Here is a 20,022-nt window from a genome sequence, read left to right on the forward strand (position 1 = left end):
CATGGAACCTCAATCAGGATAACACAAGATTTAGCAGCTCATACATTAAAGGATCAGAGAACACGGAATATGATATTCCAGAAGGCAAAATAACTTACAAGTTTTTCTGGGGAGAAGGTCAAAGCAATCAGGGTTAATTGACACAGCTAATAAGTGTCAAATGTCTGAGGCAAGATTTGAACTCATGTCCTCCTGACCTCAGAGCTACCATGTTCTATCCACTGTGCCACCTAGCTGCCCCTAAAATTACAACCAAGAATCATCTGCCCAGTGAAACTGAGTATAATCTTTCAGTTGGAAAAATTGACAGTCAGTGAAATAGTGGACTTTCAATCATTCCTGATGAAAAGACCATTTATATTCCTATATGGGAAGATGATTCTTGCAGTTACAAGGAGTATACATGGACAGGGACATAGATGTAAATTGACTTTGGTGGGATGATATTTTTAAAAAATTTAAAAAATTAAGGGGAGAGAAAGAGGATTGTACTGGAAGAAGAGGGAAAGGAGAGTAGAATTGGGTAAATTGTCTCATGTGAAGAGGCGCAGAAGACCTATTACAGTGGAGGGAAAAGATGGCGGTGAGGTGGCCAGCGATGCTTGAACCTTATTGTCATTGCAATTGGCTCAAAGAGGGAATAACATACACACTCAGTTGGGTGTAGATATCTATATTACTCTACAGGAAAGTTGAAGGGGAGGAGGCAGTGTTCAGAAGCAAAATGCTTATGAGGAAGTACAGAGTAAAAGGAGAGAGAGAGAAAGAAGATAAACTGGGGAAAATAGGATGGAGGTAAATATAGTTAGTAATCATAACTGTGAATGTGGATGGTATGAACTCACCCATAAAATGTAAGAGGATAGCAGAGTGGATTAAAAACAGAATCCTACAATATGTTGTTTACAAGAAATACAATTGAAGCAGAGACAGACACAGAGTAAAGGTAAGGGACTGGTGGAGAATCTATTATGCTTCAGCTGAAGTTAAAAAAAAGACAGGTAGCAATCATGATCTCAAATAAAGCAAAAGCAAAAATAGATCTAATTAAAAGAGATAAAGAAGGAAATTACATCATGATAAAAGGTACCATAGACAATGAAGTAATCTTAATGCCAAACAATATATGCACAAAATGGTATAGCGTCCAAATTTTTAAAGGAAAAGTTAAATGAGTTACAGGAAGAAATAGTAAAACTGTACTTGTTTGGAACTTCAACATTCCCCTCTCAGAAGTACATATATCTAACTACAAAATAAATTAAAAAGGAATTAAGGAGGTGAATAGAATTTTAGAAATTTATGTTATAATAGCTCTCTGGAAAAAACTGGATAGGAATACAAACGAATTTTCTCAGGGTATGTGACACCTAACAAAAAATGACAATATAGTAGAGCATAAAAACCTCACAATCAAATGCAGGTAAGCTCAAATATTAAATGCATCCACTTCAGATCATAATGCAATAAAACTTACATTCAATAAAGGAGCATTGTAAGACAGATGAAAAATTAATTGGAAACTAAATCATCTACTGCTAAAGAATTAGTGGGTCAAAAAATAAATCAGAAACAATTTCATTAAAGAGGATGACAATGAGATACCAAAATATCAAAATCAATGGGATGCAACCAAAGCAGTTCTTAGGGGAAGATTAATTTCTTAATGATTAAATCAATAAAAGAGAAAAAGATCAATGAATTGGGCATGCAACTAAAAAAAATAGAAAAAGGATGAACTAAAAATCTCCAATTAAACAAAAAATTGGAAATCCTGAAAAAAATCAAAGGAGAGATTAATAAAATTGAAGGTAAGATAACCATTGAAGTAATGAAACTGGTTTTATGGAAAAAAAACCCAATAAAATAGATAAACCATTGGTTAATCTGATTGAAAAAAATTATTAGTAACAAAAATGAAAAGGTTGAATTCACCACCAGTGAAAATGAAATAAAAGCAATTATTAGAAGCTATTTTGAAACTTCCATTTCCAGGAGCCAAGATGGCAGAGTGAAAAGGTAGTTGCTCTCACTCTCCCCTATCAACCTCTGAAAACCCAGAAAATATCACCCCAGAAAAAAACCCTGGAACAGTTGAACTAAAAGAAAGATGGGGAGCAGCAGTGTAGCAGCCCAGCAAACGGGTCTCCCAGTGCCTCAGCAAAAATAAGGGAGGCAGAACTACAAGGGGCCCCAGGCAGATAAGTACCTTGCCCCATTCATCGGAAAGGAGGTGAAGAAAACAACCTAAAGGCTTCCTAAAGCCCTGGCCTTGCTGGTTCCAAACCAATACCAGGTGAGCTTTCAGAGCCCTGCAGCCTCCAATTGTGAAGAAATCCTGAAGCCTAGGTGGTAGAATGGGCAAACACCAACATCTGGACCTCCGAGTGCCTCAGTGACAGCAGGAGGGGGGCAGAGGGGGTACTGATAGAAACCAGCTCAGAAAACCACCAGGTGCCTCAGCACTCTACAGCAAAGGAATCTCCCAGTGCATTAGCAGAAACGAGGGAGACAACACTGCAGGAGGGCCCCAGGCAGAAAAATACCCTACAGCACACATCTAAAAGGAGCTGAAGAAAGCTAAAGGAAAGGACAAGCAGGCAACCTAGAATTGCCTGAAAGTTCCAGCCTTGCTGATTCCAGCCCAACATGAGGTAAGCTGCCAGAAACTTACAGCCTCCAATTCCCAGCATAAAAGGCCCCAGCACACAAAGCCAGTGACCAAGACCTAGGCTCCCAACACAAGAATCTTGGGTCAGTGTCTTCTGTTTCCCAGCAGGAGAGCTCAATCTCTTTAAAGGCCAGGGAATAGAGAAACACCATGAGTAAAAAGAAACGTACCATAGATTCATATTATGAGAAGAGTGAAGATCAGGACAGAAATTCTGAAGGGACAACATTGTCAACAAACCCACATCTGCTGCATCAAAAGGAAATGTGAACTGGTCTGAAGCCCAAAAAGCCTTCTTAGAAGAGCTCAAGAAGGATTTTAATAGTCAAATGAGAGAGGTAGAAGAGTCTTCAAAAATACAATTGGCCAATTGGAAAAAAAATAGACTAAAGAAAACAAGTCCCTAAAAAACACAATTGGCCAATTGAAGAAGGAAGGACAAAAACTAACAGAAGAGTACACTGAAGAAAACAGGTCCCTAAAAAACACAATTGGCCAATTGAAGAAGGAAGGACAAAAACTAACAGAAGAAAACAATCTGTTAAAAACTAGAATTGGACAAATGGAAACTAATGTCTTTATGAGAGAGCAAGAATCAGTCAAACAGAAACAAAAAAATGAAAAAATAGATGAAAATGTAAAATACCACATCAGTAAAACAACTGACCTGGAAAATTGACTCAGGAGAGACAATTTAAAAATTATTGGACTACCTGAAAATCATGATGAAAAAAGAGAGCCTGGACAATATCTTTCAGGAAATCATAAAGGAAAACTGCCCTGAAGTCCTAGAACCAGAAGGGAAAATAACCATAGAAAGAATCCACCATCACCACCTGAAAGAGATCCCAAATTGACAACACAAGAATATAATAGCAAAATTCCAAAATTACCAGATGAAAGAGAAGGTGCTGCAAGCAGCCAGAAAGAAACAATTTAAATATCATGGAACCACAGTCAGGATTACACAGGACCTTGCAGCTTCTACATTAAAAGACCAGGGCATGGAACATGATATTCCTAAGGCAAAGGAGCTTGGAATGCAGCCAAGGATCAATTACCCAGCAAAAATGAGCATCATTTTTCAAGGGAGGAGGTGGATATTCAACAAATAGGAGACTTCCAAACTTTCCTGATAAAAAGACCAGAGCTCAACAAAAAATTTGATCTTCAAGTACAGGACTCAAGAAGGACTTAAAAAGGTAAATGGGACAGAAGATACAATATGTTGTTAATAAGGGGGGGTGTTTAAACCCCTACAAGGGAATATGAGACTTGCAACCCTTGAGAACTGTATTGTTATTACACCTTGTTAAAGGAGTATACATAAAGAGGGTGGATATTAGTTGACTTTGATGTAATGATAAAAAAAAATCTAATCAAGTGGGTTAAATGGATCCAAATAAGTGGATCAATCTGATCTTAGAAAATGTACTGAGAAAGGAGGAGGCAGACAAGGGTAAATTACATTACAGGAAAAGACACAAAATCCTATTACAGCAGAGGGAAAGAAGGGGGGGGAGCATTGTTTGAACCTTACTCTCATCAGATTTGGCTCAAGAAGGGCATAATATAATCAGTTAGGTATAGAAATCTAACTTGCCCTATAGGCAGTAGGAGGGAAAAGGGGAAAGAAAAGGGAGGGGGGAAAGAAGGGAGGGAAAAAGCAGTAAGAGTAAAGGGGAAGAAAAGGGAAAGGGATAATAAAAGGGGGAGGGACTGAAGGAGGCGGTCAAAAGCAAAACACTAGTGAAGGGGGAAAGGAAAAAGGAGAAAGAAAAGCATAAATGGGGGAAAAGGATGGAGAAAAAGACACAGATAGTAATCATAACTGTGAATGTGAATGGGATGAACTCTCCCATAAAATGGAAATGGATTGCAGAATGGATTAAAAACCATAATCCTACAATATGTTGTTTACAGGAAACACATTTGAAAAAGAGTGACACATACAGGGTAAAGGTAAAAGGCTGGAGCAGAATATATTATGCTCAGCTGAAGTGAAAAAAGCAGGGGTAGCAATCCTGATCTCAGACAAAGCAAAAGCAAAAATAGATCTAATCAAAAAGAGATAAGGAAGGAAATTACATCCTGCTAAAAGGCACCATAGACAATGAAGTAATATCATTACTAAACATATATGCACCAAATGGTATAGCATCCAAATTCTTAGGAGAAGTTCAGGGAGTTACAGGAAGAAATAGACAGCAAAACTATACTAGTGGGGACCTGAACCTCCCCCTCTCGCACTAGATAAGTCTAACCACAAAATAAACAAGAAAGAAGTTAAGGAGGTGAATAGAACATTAGAAAAGTTAGGTATGATAGACCTCTGGAGAAAACTGAATGGGGATAGAAAGGAATATACTTTTTTCTCAGTACATGGCACATACACAAAAATTGACCATGTAGTAGAGCATAAAAACCTCACAATCCAATGCAGTAAGGCAGAAATATTAAATGCATCCTTTTCAGATCATGACATGATAAAAATTATATGTAATAAAGGGCCATGGAAAGATAGACTAAAAAATAATTGGAAACTAAATAATCTAATCCTAAAAAATGATTGGGTCAAACAACAAATCATAGAAACAATCAATAATTTCATTCAAGAGAATGACAATAATGAGACAACATACCAAAACCTATGGGATGCAGAAAGCAGTTCTTAGGGGAAGTTTTATATCTCTAAATGCTTACATAAATAAAATAGAAAAAGAGGAGATTAATGAATTGGGCATACAACTAAAAAAAAAAGAAAAAGAACAAATTAAAAATCCTCAACTAAACACCAAATTAGAAATATTGAAAACCAAAGGAAAAATTAATAAAATTGAAATTAAGAAAACTATTGAACTAATAAATAAAACTAAGAGCTGGTTTTATGAAAAAACAAAAAATAGATAACCTTTGGTTAATTTAATTAAAAAAAGAAAGAAGAAAACCAAATTACTAGTATCAAGAATGAAAAGGGTGAAGCTACCACCAAGGAAGAGGAAATTAAAACAATAATTAGGAATTATTTTGCCCAACTATATGCCAACAAATTTGACAATCTTAGTGAAATGGATACATATTTACAAAAATATAAATTGCCCAGATTAACGAAGAGGAAGTAAAATACTTAAATAACCCCATCTCAGAAAAAGAAATTGAACAAGCCATTGATGAACTCCCTAGGAAAAAATCTCCAGGGCCAGATGGATTTACATGTGAATTCTATCAAACATTTAAAGAACAATTAATTCCAATACTATATAGACTATTTGGGAAAATAGGTGAAGAAGGAGTCTTACCAAATTCTTTTTATGATACAAATATGGTGTTGATACCTAAACCAGGAAGAGTCAAAATAGAGAAAGAAAATTATAGACCAATTTCTCTAATGAATATAGATGCAAAAATTTTAAACAAAATACTAGCAAGTAGATTGCAGCAACTTATCACAAGAATAATACACTATGACCAGGTAGGATTTATACCAGGAATGCAGGGTTGGTTCAATATTAGGAAAACTATCAGCATCATTGAGCATATCAACACAAAACCAACAGAAACCACATGATCATCTCAATAGATGCAGAAAAAGCTTTTGATAAAATACAACACCCATTCCTATTAAAAACACTAGAAAGCATAGGTATAAATGGAGTCTTCCTTAAAATAATAAATAGCATTATCTAAAACCTTCAGCAAGCATTATATGTAATGGGGACAGGCTAGAAGCATTTCCAATAAGATCGGGGGTGAAACAAGGATGTCCATTATCACCACTGTTATTCAATATTGTACTGGAAATTAGCTTTAGCAATAAGAGAAGAAAAAGAAATTGAAGGCATTAGAATAGGCAAAGAAGAAACAAAGCTATCACTCTTTGCAGATGACATGATGATATACTTAGAGAATCCTAGAGAATCAAGTAAAAAACTACTTGAAATAATAAACAACTTTAGCAAAGTTGCAGGCTATAAAATAAACCCACATAAATCATCAGCATTTCTATATATTACCAACAAAGCCCAACAGCAAGAGATAGAAAGAGAAATCCCATTTAAACTTACTGTAGACATTATAAAATATTTAGGAGTCTACCTCCGAAACAAACCCAGGAACTCTATGAACACAATTACAAAACACTTTTCACACAAATAAAATCAGATCTAAATAATTGGAAAAACATCAGTTGCTCATGGGTAGGCCGAGCTAATATAATAAAAATGACAATCCTACCTAAGCTAATTTACTTATTCAGTGCCATACCAATCAAACTACCAAAAATTATTTTATAGAGTTAGAAAAATAATAACAAGATTCATTTGGAAAAACAAAAGGTCCAGAATATCAAAGGAACTAATGAAAAGAAATGCAGGGGAAGGTGGCCTAGCAATTCCAGATCTTAAATTGTATTATAAAGCAGCAATCATCAAAACTGCTTGGTACTGGCTAAGAAATAGGGAGGTGGATCAGTGGAATAGGTTAAATATGCAAGACACAGTAGTCAATGACTATAGTAATCTATTATTTGATAAACCCAAAGACCCCAGCTTCTGAGATAAGAACCCACTCTTTGAAAAAAACTGCTGGGAAAACTGGAAAAGAGTATGGCAGAAACTAGGCATAGACCCAAATCTCACACCATATACCAAAATAAAGTCAAAATGGGTTCATGACTTAGATATAAAGGCTGATACCATAAGTAAACTGGGAGAACAAGGAATAGTTTACCTATCAGATCTATGGAGAACAGAAGAATTCATGACCAAACAGGAGATAGAGAACATTATGAAAAGCAAAATGGATAATTTTGATTACATTAAATTGAAAAGTTTTTGCACAAACAAAGCCAATGCAACTAAGATTAGAAGGAAGGTAGAAAATTGGGAAAGAATTTTTACAACCAGTCTCTCTGATAAAGGCCTCATTTCTAAAATATATAGAGAATTAAGACAAATTTATAAGAACACAAGCCATTCCCCAATTGATAAATGGTCAAAGGATATGAACAGACAGTTCTCAGATGAAGAAATTAAAGCCATCTATAGTCATATGAAAAAATGCTCTAAATCGTTATTGATTAGAGAAATGCAAATCAAAACAACTCTGAGGTACCACATCACACCTATCAGATTGGCCAACATGACAAAACAGGAAAATGATAAATGTGGGAGAAGATGTGGGAAAATTGGAACACTAATACATTGTTGGTGGAGTTGTGAAATGATCCAACCATTTTGGAGAACAATTTGGAACTATGCCCAAAGGGCTACAAAAATGTGCATACCCTTTGATCCAGCAATAGCACTTCTAGGGCTATATCCCAAAGAGATCAAACAAATGGGAAAAGGACCCACATGTACAAAAATATTCATAGCAGCTCTTTTTGTGGTGGCAAAGAATTGGAAATTGAGAGGATGCCCATCAATTGGGGAATGGCTGAGCAAGTTGTGGTATATGAATGTAATGGAATACTATTGTGCTATAAGAAATGATGAACAGGCTGACTTCAGAAAAACCTGGAAAGACTTATATGGTCTGATGCTGAGTGAAGTGAGCAGAACCAAGAGGACTTTGTACACAATAACAGCCACGTTATGCAATGACTAATATGTTAAACTGAACCCTTCTCAGCATTACAAGGATCTAAGACATCTCCAGAGGCCTTGGGATGGAAACTGGTGTCCACATCCAAAGAAAGAACTATCGAAGTCAAATCGCTATCACTTATTTTTAACCTTCTGTTGAGTTTTGTTTCATCTTTCTGATGGTTCCTTCTATTGGTTTTAATTTTTACGTACAACTTCACTAATGTGAAAATATATTTAATGGGTATGTAAATGTAAAGCCTATATCAGATTGTGTGCTGTCTTGGGGAGGGTGGGGGAGGAAGGGGGAGAAAAATTTTCAACTCAAAAGCATATGGAAGTGATTGTTGATAAATCAAAATAAATTAATAAAATTTTTTAAAAAGGAAAAAAAGAAGGTATTTTGCCAAATTATATGCCATTAAATCTGACAACCTAAGTGAAATGGATGAATATTTACAAAAATATGAATTGCTCATATTAACAGAAGAGGAAATAGAATACTTAAATAACCCCATCTTAGAAGAAGAAATTGAATAAGTTGTCAATGACCTCTCTAAAATAAAATCCCCAGGGCCTGATGAATTCTACCAAAAACTAAAAGAGCAATTAATTACAATACTATCTAAATTATTTGAGGAAATGGGCAAAGAATGAATCCTACCAGATTCCTTTTTTGACACAAATATGATGCTGATACCAAAATGAGGAAAAGTGTTAACAGAGAAATAAAACTACAGACCAATTTCCCTAATGCATATTGATGAAAATTTTTTAGATAAAACACTAGGAAGAACAGGAGCATACCAGCAAAGCTGGGCTGTTTCAACATTAGGAAAAATATCAGCATAACTCACCATACCAACAACAAAAGCAAGAAAAATGATATGATTATCAGTAGATGCAGAAAAAGCTTTTGACAAAATATGACGTCCATTCCTATTAAAACACATTGGAGAGGACAAGAATAAACAGAGCTTTCCTTAAAATGATTAGTATGTATCTAAAACCATCAACAACTATTATCTATAATGTGGATATGCTAGAAGACTTCCCAACAAGATTAGGGATTAAGCAAGGATGTTTTTTATCGTCACTATTTTACAATATTGTATTAGGAATGTTAGCTATAGTAATAAGAGAAGAAAAAGAATTGAAGGAATTAGACTGGGCAATGAGAAAACAAAATTATCACTCTTTGCAGATAATATAGTAGTATACTTGGAAACTTCTAGAGAATCAGCTGAAAAACTAGTTGAAATAATGAACAACTTTAGCAAAGTTGTCAGATATAAAACAAACCCCATAAATTATCAACCATTCAACAGAATACAGTAAAGTCCTGCAGCAAGAGATAGAGAAATTCCTTTTAAAAATAACTATAGAAAATATAAAATACTTGGGAGTCTACTTGCCAAGACAAACACAGGAACTATGTGAACACAGTTACAAAACAATTTTTACACAAATAAAATCAGATCTAAACAATTGGAAAAATATCAATTGCTTACAGGTAGACTGAGCCAATATAATAAAAATGACACTGCTACCTAAATTAACTTACTTGTTCAGTGCTGCACCAATCCAACTACCAAAAATATTTTATAGAGCTCAAAAATATAACAAAATTCATCTGGAAGAAAAAAAATCAAGAATATTAAGGAAAGTTATGAAAAATGGGAAGAAGGGTGATAATCATCAAAACAACCTGGTAGTGGCTTAGAAATAGAGTGGTGAATCAATAGAATCGATTAGGTGTATAACACACAGTAGCAAATGATCATAGGAATCTAGTATTTTATAAACCTATGGACCCAAACTTTTGGGACAAGAGCTCACTATTTGACAAAAACTGCTGGGAAAGATAGTATGACAGAAATTTTCTATAGACTAACATCTTACAGCGAATATTAAGACAAATTCAAAATGAGTACATGAATTAAATATAAAGGGTGATGCCATAAACAAATTAGGGAATAGTTTGCCTATTGAAGAGTTTGTGACAAAATAAGAGATAGAGAGCATTACAATATGTAAAATGGATAATTTTGATTATATTCAATTTAAAAGGTTTTGTACAAAGAAAACCAATGCAACCAAAATTAGAAGGAAAGCAGAAAGCTGGGAAACAATTTTTATAGCCAGTGTCTCTGATAAAGGCCTCATTTCTTAAACATATAGAGAAGTGAATAAAATTTGTAAGAGTACAAGTCATTCCCCAATTGATAAATGGTCAAACAATATGGAGGGGAAGTTTTCATATGAAGAAATGAAAGCTAACCATAGTCACATGAAAGAATGGTCTAAGTCACTCTTGATTAGAGCAATGCAAATGAAAACAACTCTGAGGTACCACCTTACACCTATCTGATTGGCTAATACAACAGAAAAGGAAAACAAATGTTTGAGACAATGTGGGAAAGTTGGGATACTAGTGCAGTGTTGGTGGAGTTGTGAACTGATCCAACCATTGTGGAGAACATTTAGAGCTATGCAATCAAACTGTGTATATCCTTTGTTCCAGCAATACCATTACTAGTTCCATATCCCAAAAAGAGCATGAAAAAGGGAAAGGAATCTATATGTACAAAAATATTTATAGCAGCTCTTTTTTGTGGTGGCAAAGATTTGGGAATTGAGGGAATGCCAATCATTTGGGGAATGGCTGAACAAGTTGTGGTATATAAATTTAATGGAATACTATCGTGGTATAAGAAATAATGAACAGGAAGAACTGATGCTGAGTGAAGTGAGCAGAACTAGGAGAATATTGTAGACAGTAATGACAACATTGTGTGACAATCAACTATGATAGACTTAGCTCTGTGAAATACAATGATCCAAGACAATTCCAAAAGACTCATGATGGACAATGCTATCTACAACCACAGAAAGAATTGATGGAGTCTGAATGCAAATGGAAGCATACTATTTTCACTTTCTTTGCTTTTTCATGTTTTTCCCTTTCTTCTTTCACAATATGACTAATGTGGAAATATTTTTTAACATTATTGCACATGTATAACCTATATAAGATTGCTTGCTGTCTTGGGGAGGGGCAACAGGAGGGAAGGAAGGAAGGAAATAATTTGGAAACTCAAAATCTTATAAAAATGAATGTTGAAAACTATCTTTACATGTAATTGGAAAAATAAAATACTATTTACATAAAAAAGAAAATAAATGAAAGAGTGGAGATAAGGGAGGGCAAGCTGTTGGAAGAGACAAGATGGAATAGGATCACTTGTAGAAGTGGAGGAGTTAGCCTTGGTAAAGGGTAAAGCCACTTCATCATAGGAAATGGGTGAAGGAGGAAAAAGTAATAGAGGCAACTGAGTTATAGGAGATAAGGAACAGGGTAGAGGAAGGAGTTCACAGAGAATGGCCTCAATTTTTTCCTGTAAAATATGAAGCAATGTTCTCATCTGAGAGAGTTGTGGGAGGAGGAGCTATGACAGGTCTGAGGAAGGGAAGAGCTGTGGAGAGTAAGATAGTTAATAAAGGGAGGTATATATAGTAAGATTGCCTACCAGCAACGAGGGCCAGTTGAGGTTAGATAACATAAATTTGTAGTAGATTTATTTAGAATGGTTGAGTGATTTTCTTCACCTTCATTCCACAGCATGTGCAGGTTAAGGTGTAGTTGGGCATAATTGACAACGTGATAAGGGAATTAGGGATTCAAGAAAGGAAGACAGCGTGGAGTTGAATTGGTTCATCAGGGAGTCAAGATGGGGAGAAGAGGAGAGAGTGGTTAGTATAGGGAAGATGGCCTTGGAGAGAACTGAGGTATCAAGGGATGGGTAGTCACAATGTGGATGAAGATTGACTTATATAAGGGAAGGAAGAGGAACAGGTGAAAACCCAATAGATTATGGACACATAAGGGGATTTCCGAATTCTTGGTACATTTCTGAGTGGTGGCAAGATTGCAGGTATGACCATCTTTGTGTGTGTTTGGCTGAAGTGGGATAGAATAGTAGCTTGCATGAGAGGTGAGCAGGTTGAGGAAATGAGTGATTAAGTTATTTGAGAAAGAGTCAATATGTATGTTGAAGTACTCTACTGTGAGGGTGGGGCAGCTAGGTGATGCAGTGGAGAGAGTTTGCCTGAAGTCAGGAAGATTCATATTCCTGAGTTCAAATATGCCCTTTGACACTTACTAGCTATATGACCCTGGGCAAGTCACTTAACTCTGTTTGCTTCAGTTTCTTCCCTTGTAAAATGGACTGGAGAAGGAAATGGCAAACCATTTCAGCATCTTTGACAGGAAAACACCAAATGGGATCATGAAGAATTGGATATGGCTGAAAAATGACTGAACAAAAAGTAATATGAGTGCAGGAGTTGGGGAAGAGAGAAAAATTGTAAGCCAGCGAACAATGAGGAAGACTTGAAAGTGAGGGAAAGAAAGGCAGTGGGAATACAGCCACCTAAAAAAATTCATCTAAAATAACTGGAGACATGATACTGTGTTCACAGTAGAAAAGGAGATAAAAAAGTATACTTAGAAAAAATCAATGTTGTAGGCAAATGAAGTTTAAAGGTGATTGTATTACACAATCCAATAAATTCAAAAAGAATGACAAATTGGTTAAGGAAACAAATACCCACACTCAGCTATTTACAAGAAACACATTTTAAAAACAAGGACATATATAAAATAAAAACAAGAAGTTGGAAAAAAATTTACTGTCCATCAACTGAATCAAAAAAAGCACAAGTTGCTATCATGCTATCAGACAAAGAAAAAAAAGAACTATCCAAAACCTATAAAAGGATAAATAAGAAAATTACGTTATGCTGAAAGGAACCACAGAGCAATATAAATTTTAATTTTGTATGCTTCAAATGCCCTAGCATCTTAATTCATAGAGGAAAGGTGGACTGAGCTACAAGAAGACATAAACAGTTATGCAATAGTGAAAGGAGATTCCAATCTCTCTCAAATTTAAATATTTTTCAGTCTCCTTCAGTCTCTCTCCTCAATTAGTTTTGGAATAATCTAAAAGGCCTGAAGAAATTGCGGGACAAGCTAGAGCTGAAAGACTTATTGTATTGTCTAAATGGGACTGCAAAAGAATATACTTATTTCTCAGTACTACTTGAAACTTTTAAAAAAAGCTGACGATGTAATAATGCACAGATATATTGCAAACAAACGGAAAAAGGAAGAAATATTTAATCCATCTTTTACAGACCATAACCCAACAAATAGAATAATCAATTCAGAAACCACAAACAAAAGACAAAGACCAAATGAAGACTCAACAAGGATGTGGCAGTTAATGAGAGGGTCAAAGAAGAAATCATAGAAATAATTAATAATTAGGTGAAACAAAATGATAATGATGAAAAAACATACAAAAATTATGGTATGTAGTTATAGCAATTCCCAGTTGAAACCATATCTCTATAAACATATATTAATCAAATAAAAAAGAGGCATAACAAACTGAATATGCATCAAGAATCAAAAAGACAACAAATATACCAAAAATAATCACAAAAGAGAAGGTAACAAAATTAGAGAAGGAATAGAAAAATTGGGGGAAAATAGAAATTATAAATAAAATTAATAGCTAGTTCTTTGAAAAGACTAAAAAAATTCATAAATCTCTAATCAATAATTGACTCAGTAAATAAACATTTATTAAGTGCCTCATTTACTATGTGCCAGGCACTATCCTGGGAGGGGTGAGGTGGAAAGAAAGTCAAAAGGCAATTGCTTCCTTAAAGGAGTTCAGAATTTAATGATATATAGTTATATGCTAACACAACTGTGAACACAAAATAGAGGAATGCCTTCAAAAATGTAAAATACACAAACTAAATAACTGAACCACTAAGATAGGAGGAGCCTCCTGTACTGATATATTCTTGGAAGAATTCTGTTAAATTTCAAAAGAACAATTAGTTCCCATGTTACGCAAGTAAATACAAGATTCTTTTTATGAGTTAAACCGTAATGCCCAAACAAGAGGATGATAAAACACAGAACTATAGATCAATGCCATTAAGGAATATCAATTCAAAAGTTTTATTTTTTATTAATGTATTTTAAACTTAAATACACAATAAGAAAAGAAAAACACGGACACTAAAACCTAAATACAAAATAAGAAAAGAAGAAAAAAGCATTGCAATGTGCATAGCAAAACATGAGAGAATTCAAAATACGCAGCAATAAATTTCCATTTCAAGAAAGCCTACATAATAAATACTACACATTGTGTTCAGAGCTGTCCATCTTTTCTTTGTTTCCTTGTAACTTTTCTTTTGTTTTCTCTTGTGCACTTTTTACTTTGTTCTTTCCCCCCTTTTCTCCCTCCCTCTTTATCTCATTCCTGTTAATCTAAACACCGTTCTATATCACCCCCATTATCCTATTCCCTCACCCTTTATTTCTCTATAAATATAGAAGACATTCACTCCCTTCTAAATGTACATATCATTCTCACTTTAACCCATATCTGATTGAGCAGGGTTCCTCTAAAAATCTCTTCCTTATCCTCTCTCCTATATTCACCCTCTTAGCCTTTTGTTTCTTTCTGAATTTAGAAGACTTTTATGCCCTTTTAGATATATATGTATTGTTCCCTCTTTAACCCATTTCCAATGAGAGTAGAGTTCCACAACTACTAGCCCTCCTCCTCCATTTATTCCTCTTGCACCTCATTTGTATAAGATAATTACTCTTTTTACCTTTTCCTAAATGGTTTTACTTTTCAGAACCATATCATACTCAGGTCTACCCCAATCTTTCTTTCAAACTACCCAGTTACTAATAACAGTCTTAGGACGTACATTTTACACTTCCTTGTATAAAAAGTAAGCAGTCTATCTTTATTGAGTCCTTTGTAATTAGTCTTTGATACATGCCTTATGTTTCTCTTACATCTTGTATGTCAAATTTTTAATTAAGTTCAGGGTTTTTTTCTTTTTGCAACAAAATCCTGAAAGTCTGGTAATTCACTGAATATCCTTTTTTCATTTTTTTTCATTTAAGGTTATGCTTAACCTTGCTGTGTATGATATTTTTGGCCCAGTTCTTTTGCTCTTTGATATATAGTATTCCAAGACCTGCCATCTTCTAGTGTTGCCGCTGCTAGGTCTTGTGTGACTCTAATTGTGGCTCTACCATATTTGAATTTTTTTCTTGTTGCTCGTAATATTTTCTCCTTGAGCTGGGGGTTTCAAAATTTGACTATGATATTCCTGTAGGTCTTCCTAGTAGGATCTCTTTCAGGTGGTGATCAGTGGACTTTTTTGTATTTCTACTTTTTCCTCTTGTTCTAGTGCTTCAGGACAATTTTCTTTAATTATTTCTTATTGTATCAAGATTATTTTTTTGATCATAGCTTTCAGGTAGTCTGATTATTCTTATATTACTTCTCCTTGATCTGTCCTTCAGATAAATTGCTTTTCTTATGAGATGTTTCACATTCTCTTCTATTTTTTTCATTCTTTATATTCTGTTTTATTATTTCTTGGTCTCTTATAACTTCTCTGGCTTCCCCTTGTCCAATTCTAATTTTTTTTTAAAGGCAATTGGGGTTAAGTGACTTGCCCAGGGTCACACAGATAGTAAGTGTGTCAAGTGCTTGGTCTGAGGTCGGATTTGAACTCAGGTACTCCTAACTTGAGGGCCTGTGCTCTATCCACTGCGCCACCTAGCTGCCCCTTCTAATTCTAATTTTCAAAGAGTTGTTTTCTTCCTTAAGATTCTGGATCTCCCATAAAAATGAGAAAAGGACCCACATGTACAAAAATATTTATAGCAGCTCCTTCTGTGGTGGCAAAGAATTGGAAATTGAGGGGATGCCCATCAACTGGGGAATGGCTGAACAAGTTGTGGCATATGAATGAAATGGAATACTATTGTGCTATTAGAAATGATCAGTGGGCAGACTTCAGAAAAACCTGGAAAGACTTGTATGGACCGATGCTGAGTGAAGTGAGCAGAACCAAGAAAATATTGCAACAGTAACAGCCATGTTGTGCGGCAACTAACTTTGATAGACATAGCCCTTCTCAGCAATGAAAGGATCTAAGACATCTCCAAAAGTCTCATGATGGAAAATGCTATCCACATCCAGAGAAAGAACTATGGAGTTACAATGCAGATCAAAGTATACTATTTGCTCTTTTTTTCCTCTTCTATTTTGTTTTGTTTCGTCTTTCTTATGGTTCCTCCTATTAGTTCTAATTCTTCGTTACAACATGACTAATGTATATGTAGAGCCTCTATCAGATTGCACACTGTTGGGGTGGGGGGGGAAGGAGAGGGAGAAAAACTTAAAACTCAAAAGCATATGGAAGTGATTGTTGAAAACTAAAAATAAGTTAATTAAAAAAAAGATTCTTGATCTATTTTTCTAGTTGGTGGGCTTTCTTTTCATCATCTTGTTTTTCTTGGATTGTTCATATTTTTTAAAATGTCCTCAACCTGTCCATTTGATTTTTAAAGCTTTTTTTAAGCTCTTCTACGAATTCTTTTTGGGCAGGTGACCATTTGACCTTATTCTTTGGGGTAGAGAGGCTTTTTTTTTTTTTGCTTCAGTATCCTCCTCTGAAGACAAACCCTGTTCTTCTCTGTTCCTATGGTAACTTTCTATAATTGGGTTCTTACTCCTTTGCCTGTTCATTTTTTTATATTTGTAGCAGCTTATTATTGTAATCACCTCTAGTCTAGTATAGGAGATGGTGCCTCTGTCCTCAGATCCTCCTTCAGTTCTCCCTTCTTGGCCTGGAACTGAAACCAAGCTTGAACTCTGCCCTCCTGTGTAAGTGCCCACAGCCAGCAGCATCCTGCTTTTGCATTCCCTGGGCATGTGCTGGTTCCTCCTCACCCAAGGCAGCTTCTCAGAAGCTGGCATCCCTTATCAGCAGACTTTCCCTCAACCTTCTCCCACACAGACACCAGCTCCTCACACTGTCTGAGACATGAAAATTCCTGTGGCTGGGGCTGAGGTTATCTCCCAACCCAGCTAACCTCAGGACTTGCCACTTGCTGTTTCAGCAGAACTAGTAAACCTTGGTCTTGGAATTTTTCTTTGGATCTTCTCCATTGTCCCAGGAGGACCACCATTCTGCCCCAACTCTTGTTTATTTTTACCACTCTATGTTCACACTAAGGAGCCATTTTGTCTTGTTTGTGGGGAAAATCTGAAGAGCTTGGAATTTTCTGACCTTCCTTCCTACTATCTTCCCAGAATCCTCTCAATTTAAAAATTTTAAATAAAATCTTGTCGAACAGACCACAGCAATTCATCCAAGAAATCACTCATTATGATCAACTTGTATTTGTACCAGGGAGACATACATGGCACAATACTAGAAAAATAATTAACATAATCATATTAAAAATAAAACATCCCAAACCAGATTACTATAATGTAGAAAAAACCCTTTGACAAAGCATGATACTTATTTATACTAAAAACCCTACAAAGTATAGACATAGAGGAATCATTTTTAAATATGGAACTGAAGGATGTATGTAAGTGTGTATCTAAAATCGAAAGTAATCATGATATGTTTGGAGATACACTAGAAACTTTCCCAATAAATATGGGATTAAATCTCACTATTACTTGATACAGTTCTGGAAATGCTAGCAATAATAATAAGACAAGAGAAAAAACAGAAGACATATAGCTAGGTAAAGAGGGGATAATGTGATAGTTTACTAGAAATACTAGTAATATATAAAAATATTTGTATAATATATAAAATACTAGTAAATACTAGGAATCAGCAAAGATAACTGAGACAATCAATAGCTTCTGTAAAGTTGGGGACTACAAAACAATCCTTCAAAAATAATTGCATTTTTGCAGAAGAATAACAAAATATAAGAGACAATAATAGAAAGGGAAATAACATTCTATATGGCTACAGGATGCATAAAATGTCTGGGATTGACTCAAAACACAAAAAAAGCATAGAAACAATTTATATGGATTCTATTACAGAGTGCTCCTTAAAGAAGTAAAGGGCAACTTAGATAGTGGAAAGAAATCCAGTACTCATGGATAAATGGTGCTAATATAATAAAATTATAAAAATACCAAAGTTAATTTATACTTTAAATGTTACACCAATCAAATCATCAAGGGGATACTTTATAGGTCTGGGTGAAAATAAAAGCAATCATTTAGAAAGACAAAAGATTTAGCATACAAAGGGAAATGATGAAAAGAGTTAGGGACTAAGAGGGAATAGCATTTCTAGAACTCAAATTATATACTATAAAGCAGTAGTCATCAAAATCATCTAGCATTGGTTAAAAAAGTAAAGACCAATGAAACAGACAAGGCAAGAGAGAATCAGAAACAATGGAACTCGGTAACCCAATGTTCAATTAAGTAGAAAACATAAATTACTTAGGAAAGAACCCCTATTTGATAAAAACTGCTAGGAAAACTGGAAAGCAATCTGGTAGCAGGCTTACACCCACACAAACACTGTATTCCATGATACATTCTAATAAATATATGACCATAATATTGAATTTCATGCTACAAAAAAAATTTAGAAAAGAAACAGATTATATACCTCTCAAATCTATGGCTGTGGACATTCTCCTTAGCTGTCCTCCCTGTGTGGAATGCTCTCCTTCCTCCACTCTACTAACCTCCCAGGCTTCCTTTAAGTTTTAATTAAAATCTCACCTTCTACAAGTAGTCTTCCCTAACTCCTCCTAATTGTAGTGTTTTCACTCTTTTAATAATTTCTTATTTTTATATAGATTGTACATAGATTGCTTTTTACATATTTGTCTGCATGTTGTCTACCCCAGAAAATTATTAGTCCTTTGAGGGCAGGGACTGTTTTCTGCTTTTTTTTTTTTGTATTTCCAGAACTTAGTCCAGTGCTTGGCACATAGTAGATGCTTAATAAGTGTTTACTGATTCACTGAGTCATTACTAGATAGCAGTTTGTCTAAAAAATTTCCTGAGGGTTTTAGTACACTTCAAGCTCCATGTAAGTCAAGAGTGTGATATGGTAGATTGAAAAACTAATGTAATCTTGGGCTGCATTAAGAGAAGCACAGTGTCCAGGTTAGGAAGTTTGCTTGGTAGGGCGATAGTCTTACTATACTCTGTCCTGTTCAGACCACATCTGGAGTATTATGTTCAATTCTGGACTTCACATTTTAGGAAGGACCCTGATAAACTAGAAAGTGGCAGAGGAAGGTGGTTAAAAAAAAAAGTCCTGGTGATCATGTCAGTGTGAAAAGCCATTGAAAGAACTAGAGATGTTTAGCTTGGAGAAGATAAGAAAGACACATTGTGCCTTTCTTCAAGTATATGAAAAGGTGTTGTAGGGAAGAGGGATTAGAATTGTTATGCTTGGCACCAAAGATCAGAAGTAGGAATATTGGTTGGAAAGTTACAAAGAGACAAATTTAGGCTTGATGTAAGGAACATATTTCTCCATACAGCTATCCAAAGAAACTCCCCTCAGTGGAAGTCTTCAAGTACTGAAGTCTGCAAGACCACTTGAAGGATTGTTGTGAGGATCAAATGAGATAATATTTGTAAAGTACTTAGCAGAGTATCTGGTATACTGGCATATAGTAGGTACTGTTTAAATTCTAGGAATGGTGATGAAGAAGAAGAGGAAGAAGAAGAAGAAAAAGAAAAAAAGATGTTTTGAAAGCAATTCTTATTCAGGTATGGTTTGAACTAGGTGGCTTGTAAAATTCCTTCCAGCTATGAACCCATGGCAGTAAATTTTGCAATATTTTCTTAATTTTGG

The 20,022-nt window shown here is 35.1% G+C and overlaps 1 protein-coding gene across 1 annotated transcript in view; it reads right to left on the minus strand.

Moving 5' to 3' along the window:
- The window catches only part of SLC2A13 (solute carrier family 2 member 13), a 224,377-nt gene that overhangs the window by 10,298 nt on the left and 194,057 nt on the right, over nucleotides 1-20,022 (minus strand). The window lies entirely within an intron of this gene.

The sequence above is a fragment of the Phascolarctos cinereus genome, unplaced genomic scaffold, assembly GCF_003287225.1.
Source record: "Phascolarctos cinereus isolate Bilbo 61053 unplaced genomic scaffold, phaCin_HiC Scaffold_1;HRSCAF=81, whole genome shotgun sequence".
Taxonomy (NCBI): Eukaryota; Metazoa; Chordata; class Mammalia; order Diprotodontia; family Phascolarctidae; genus Phascolarctos; species Phascolarctos cinereus.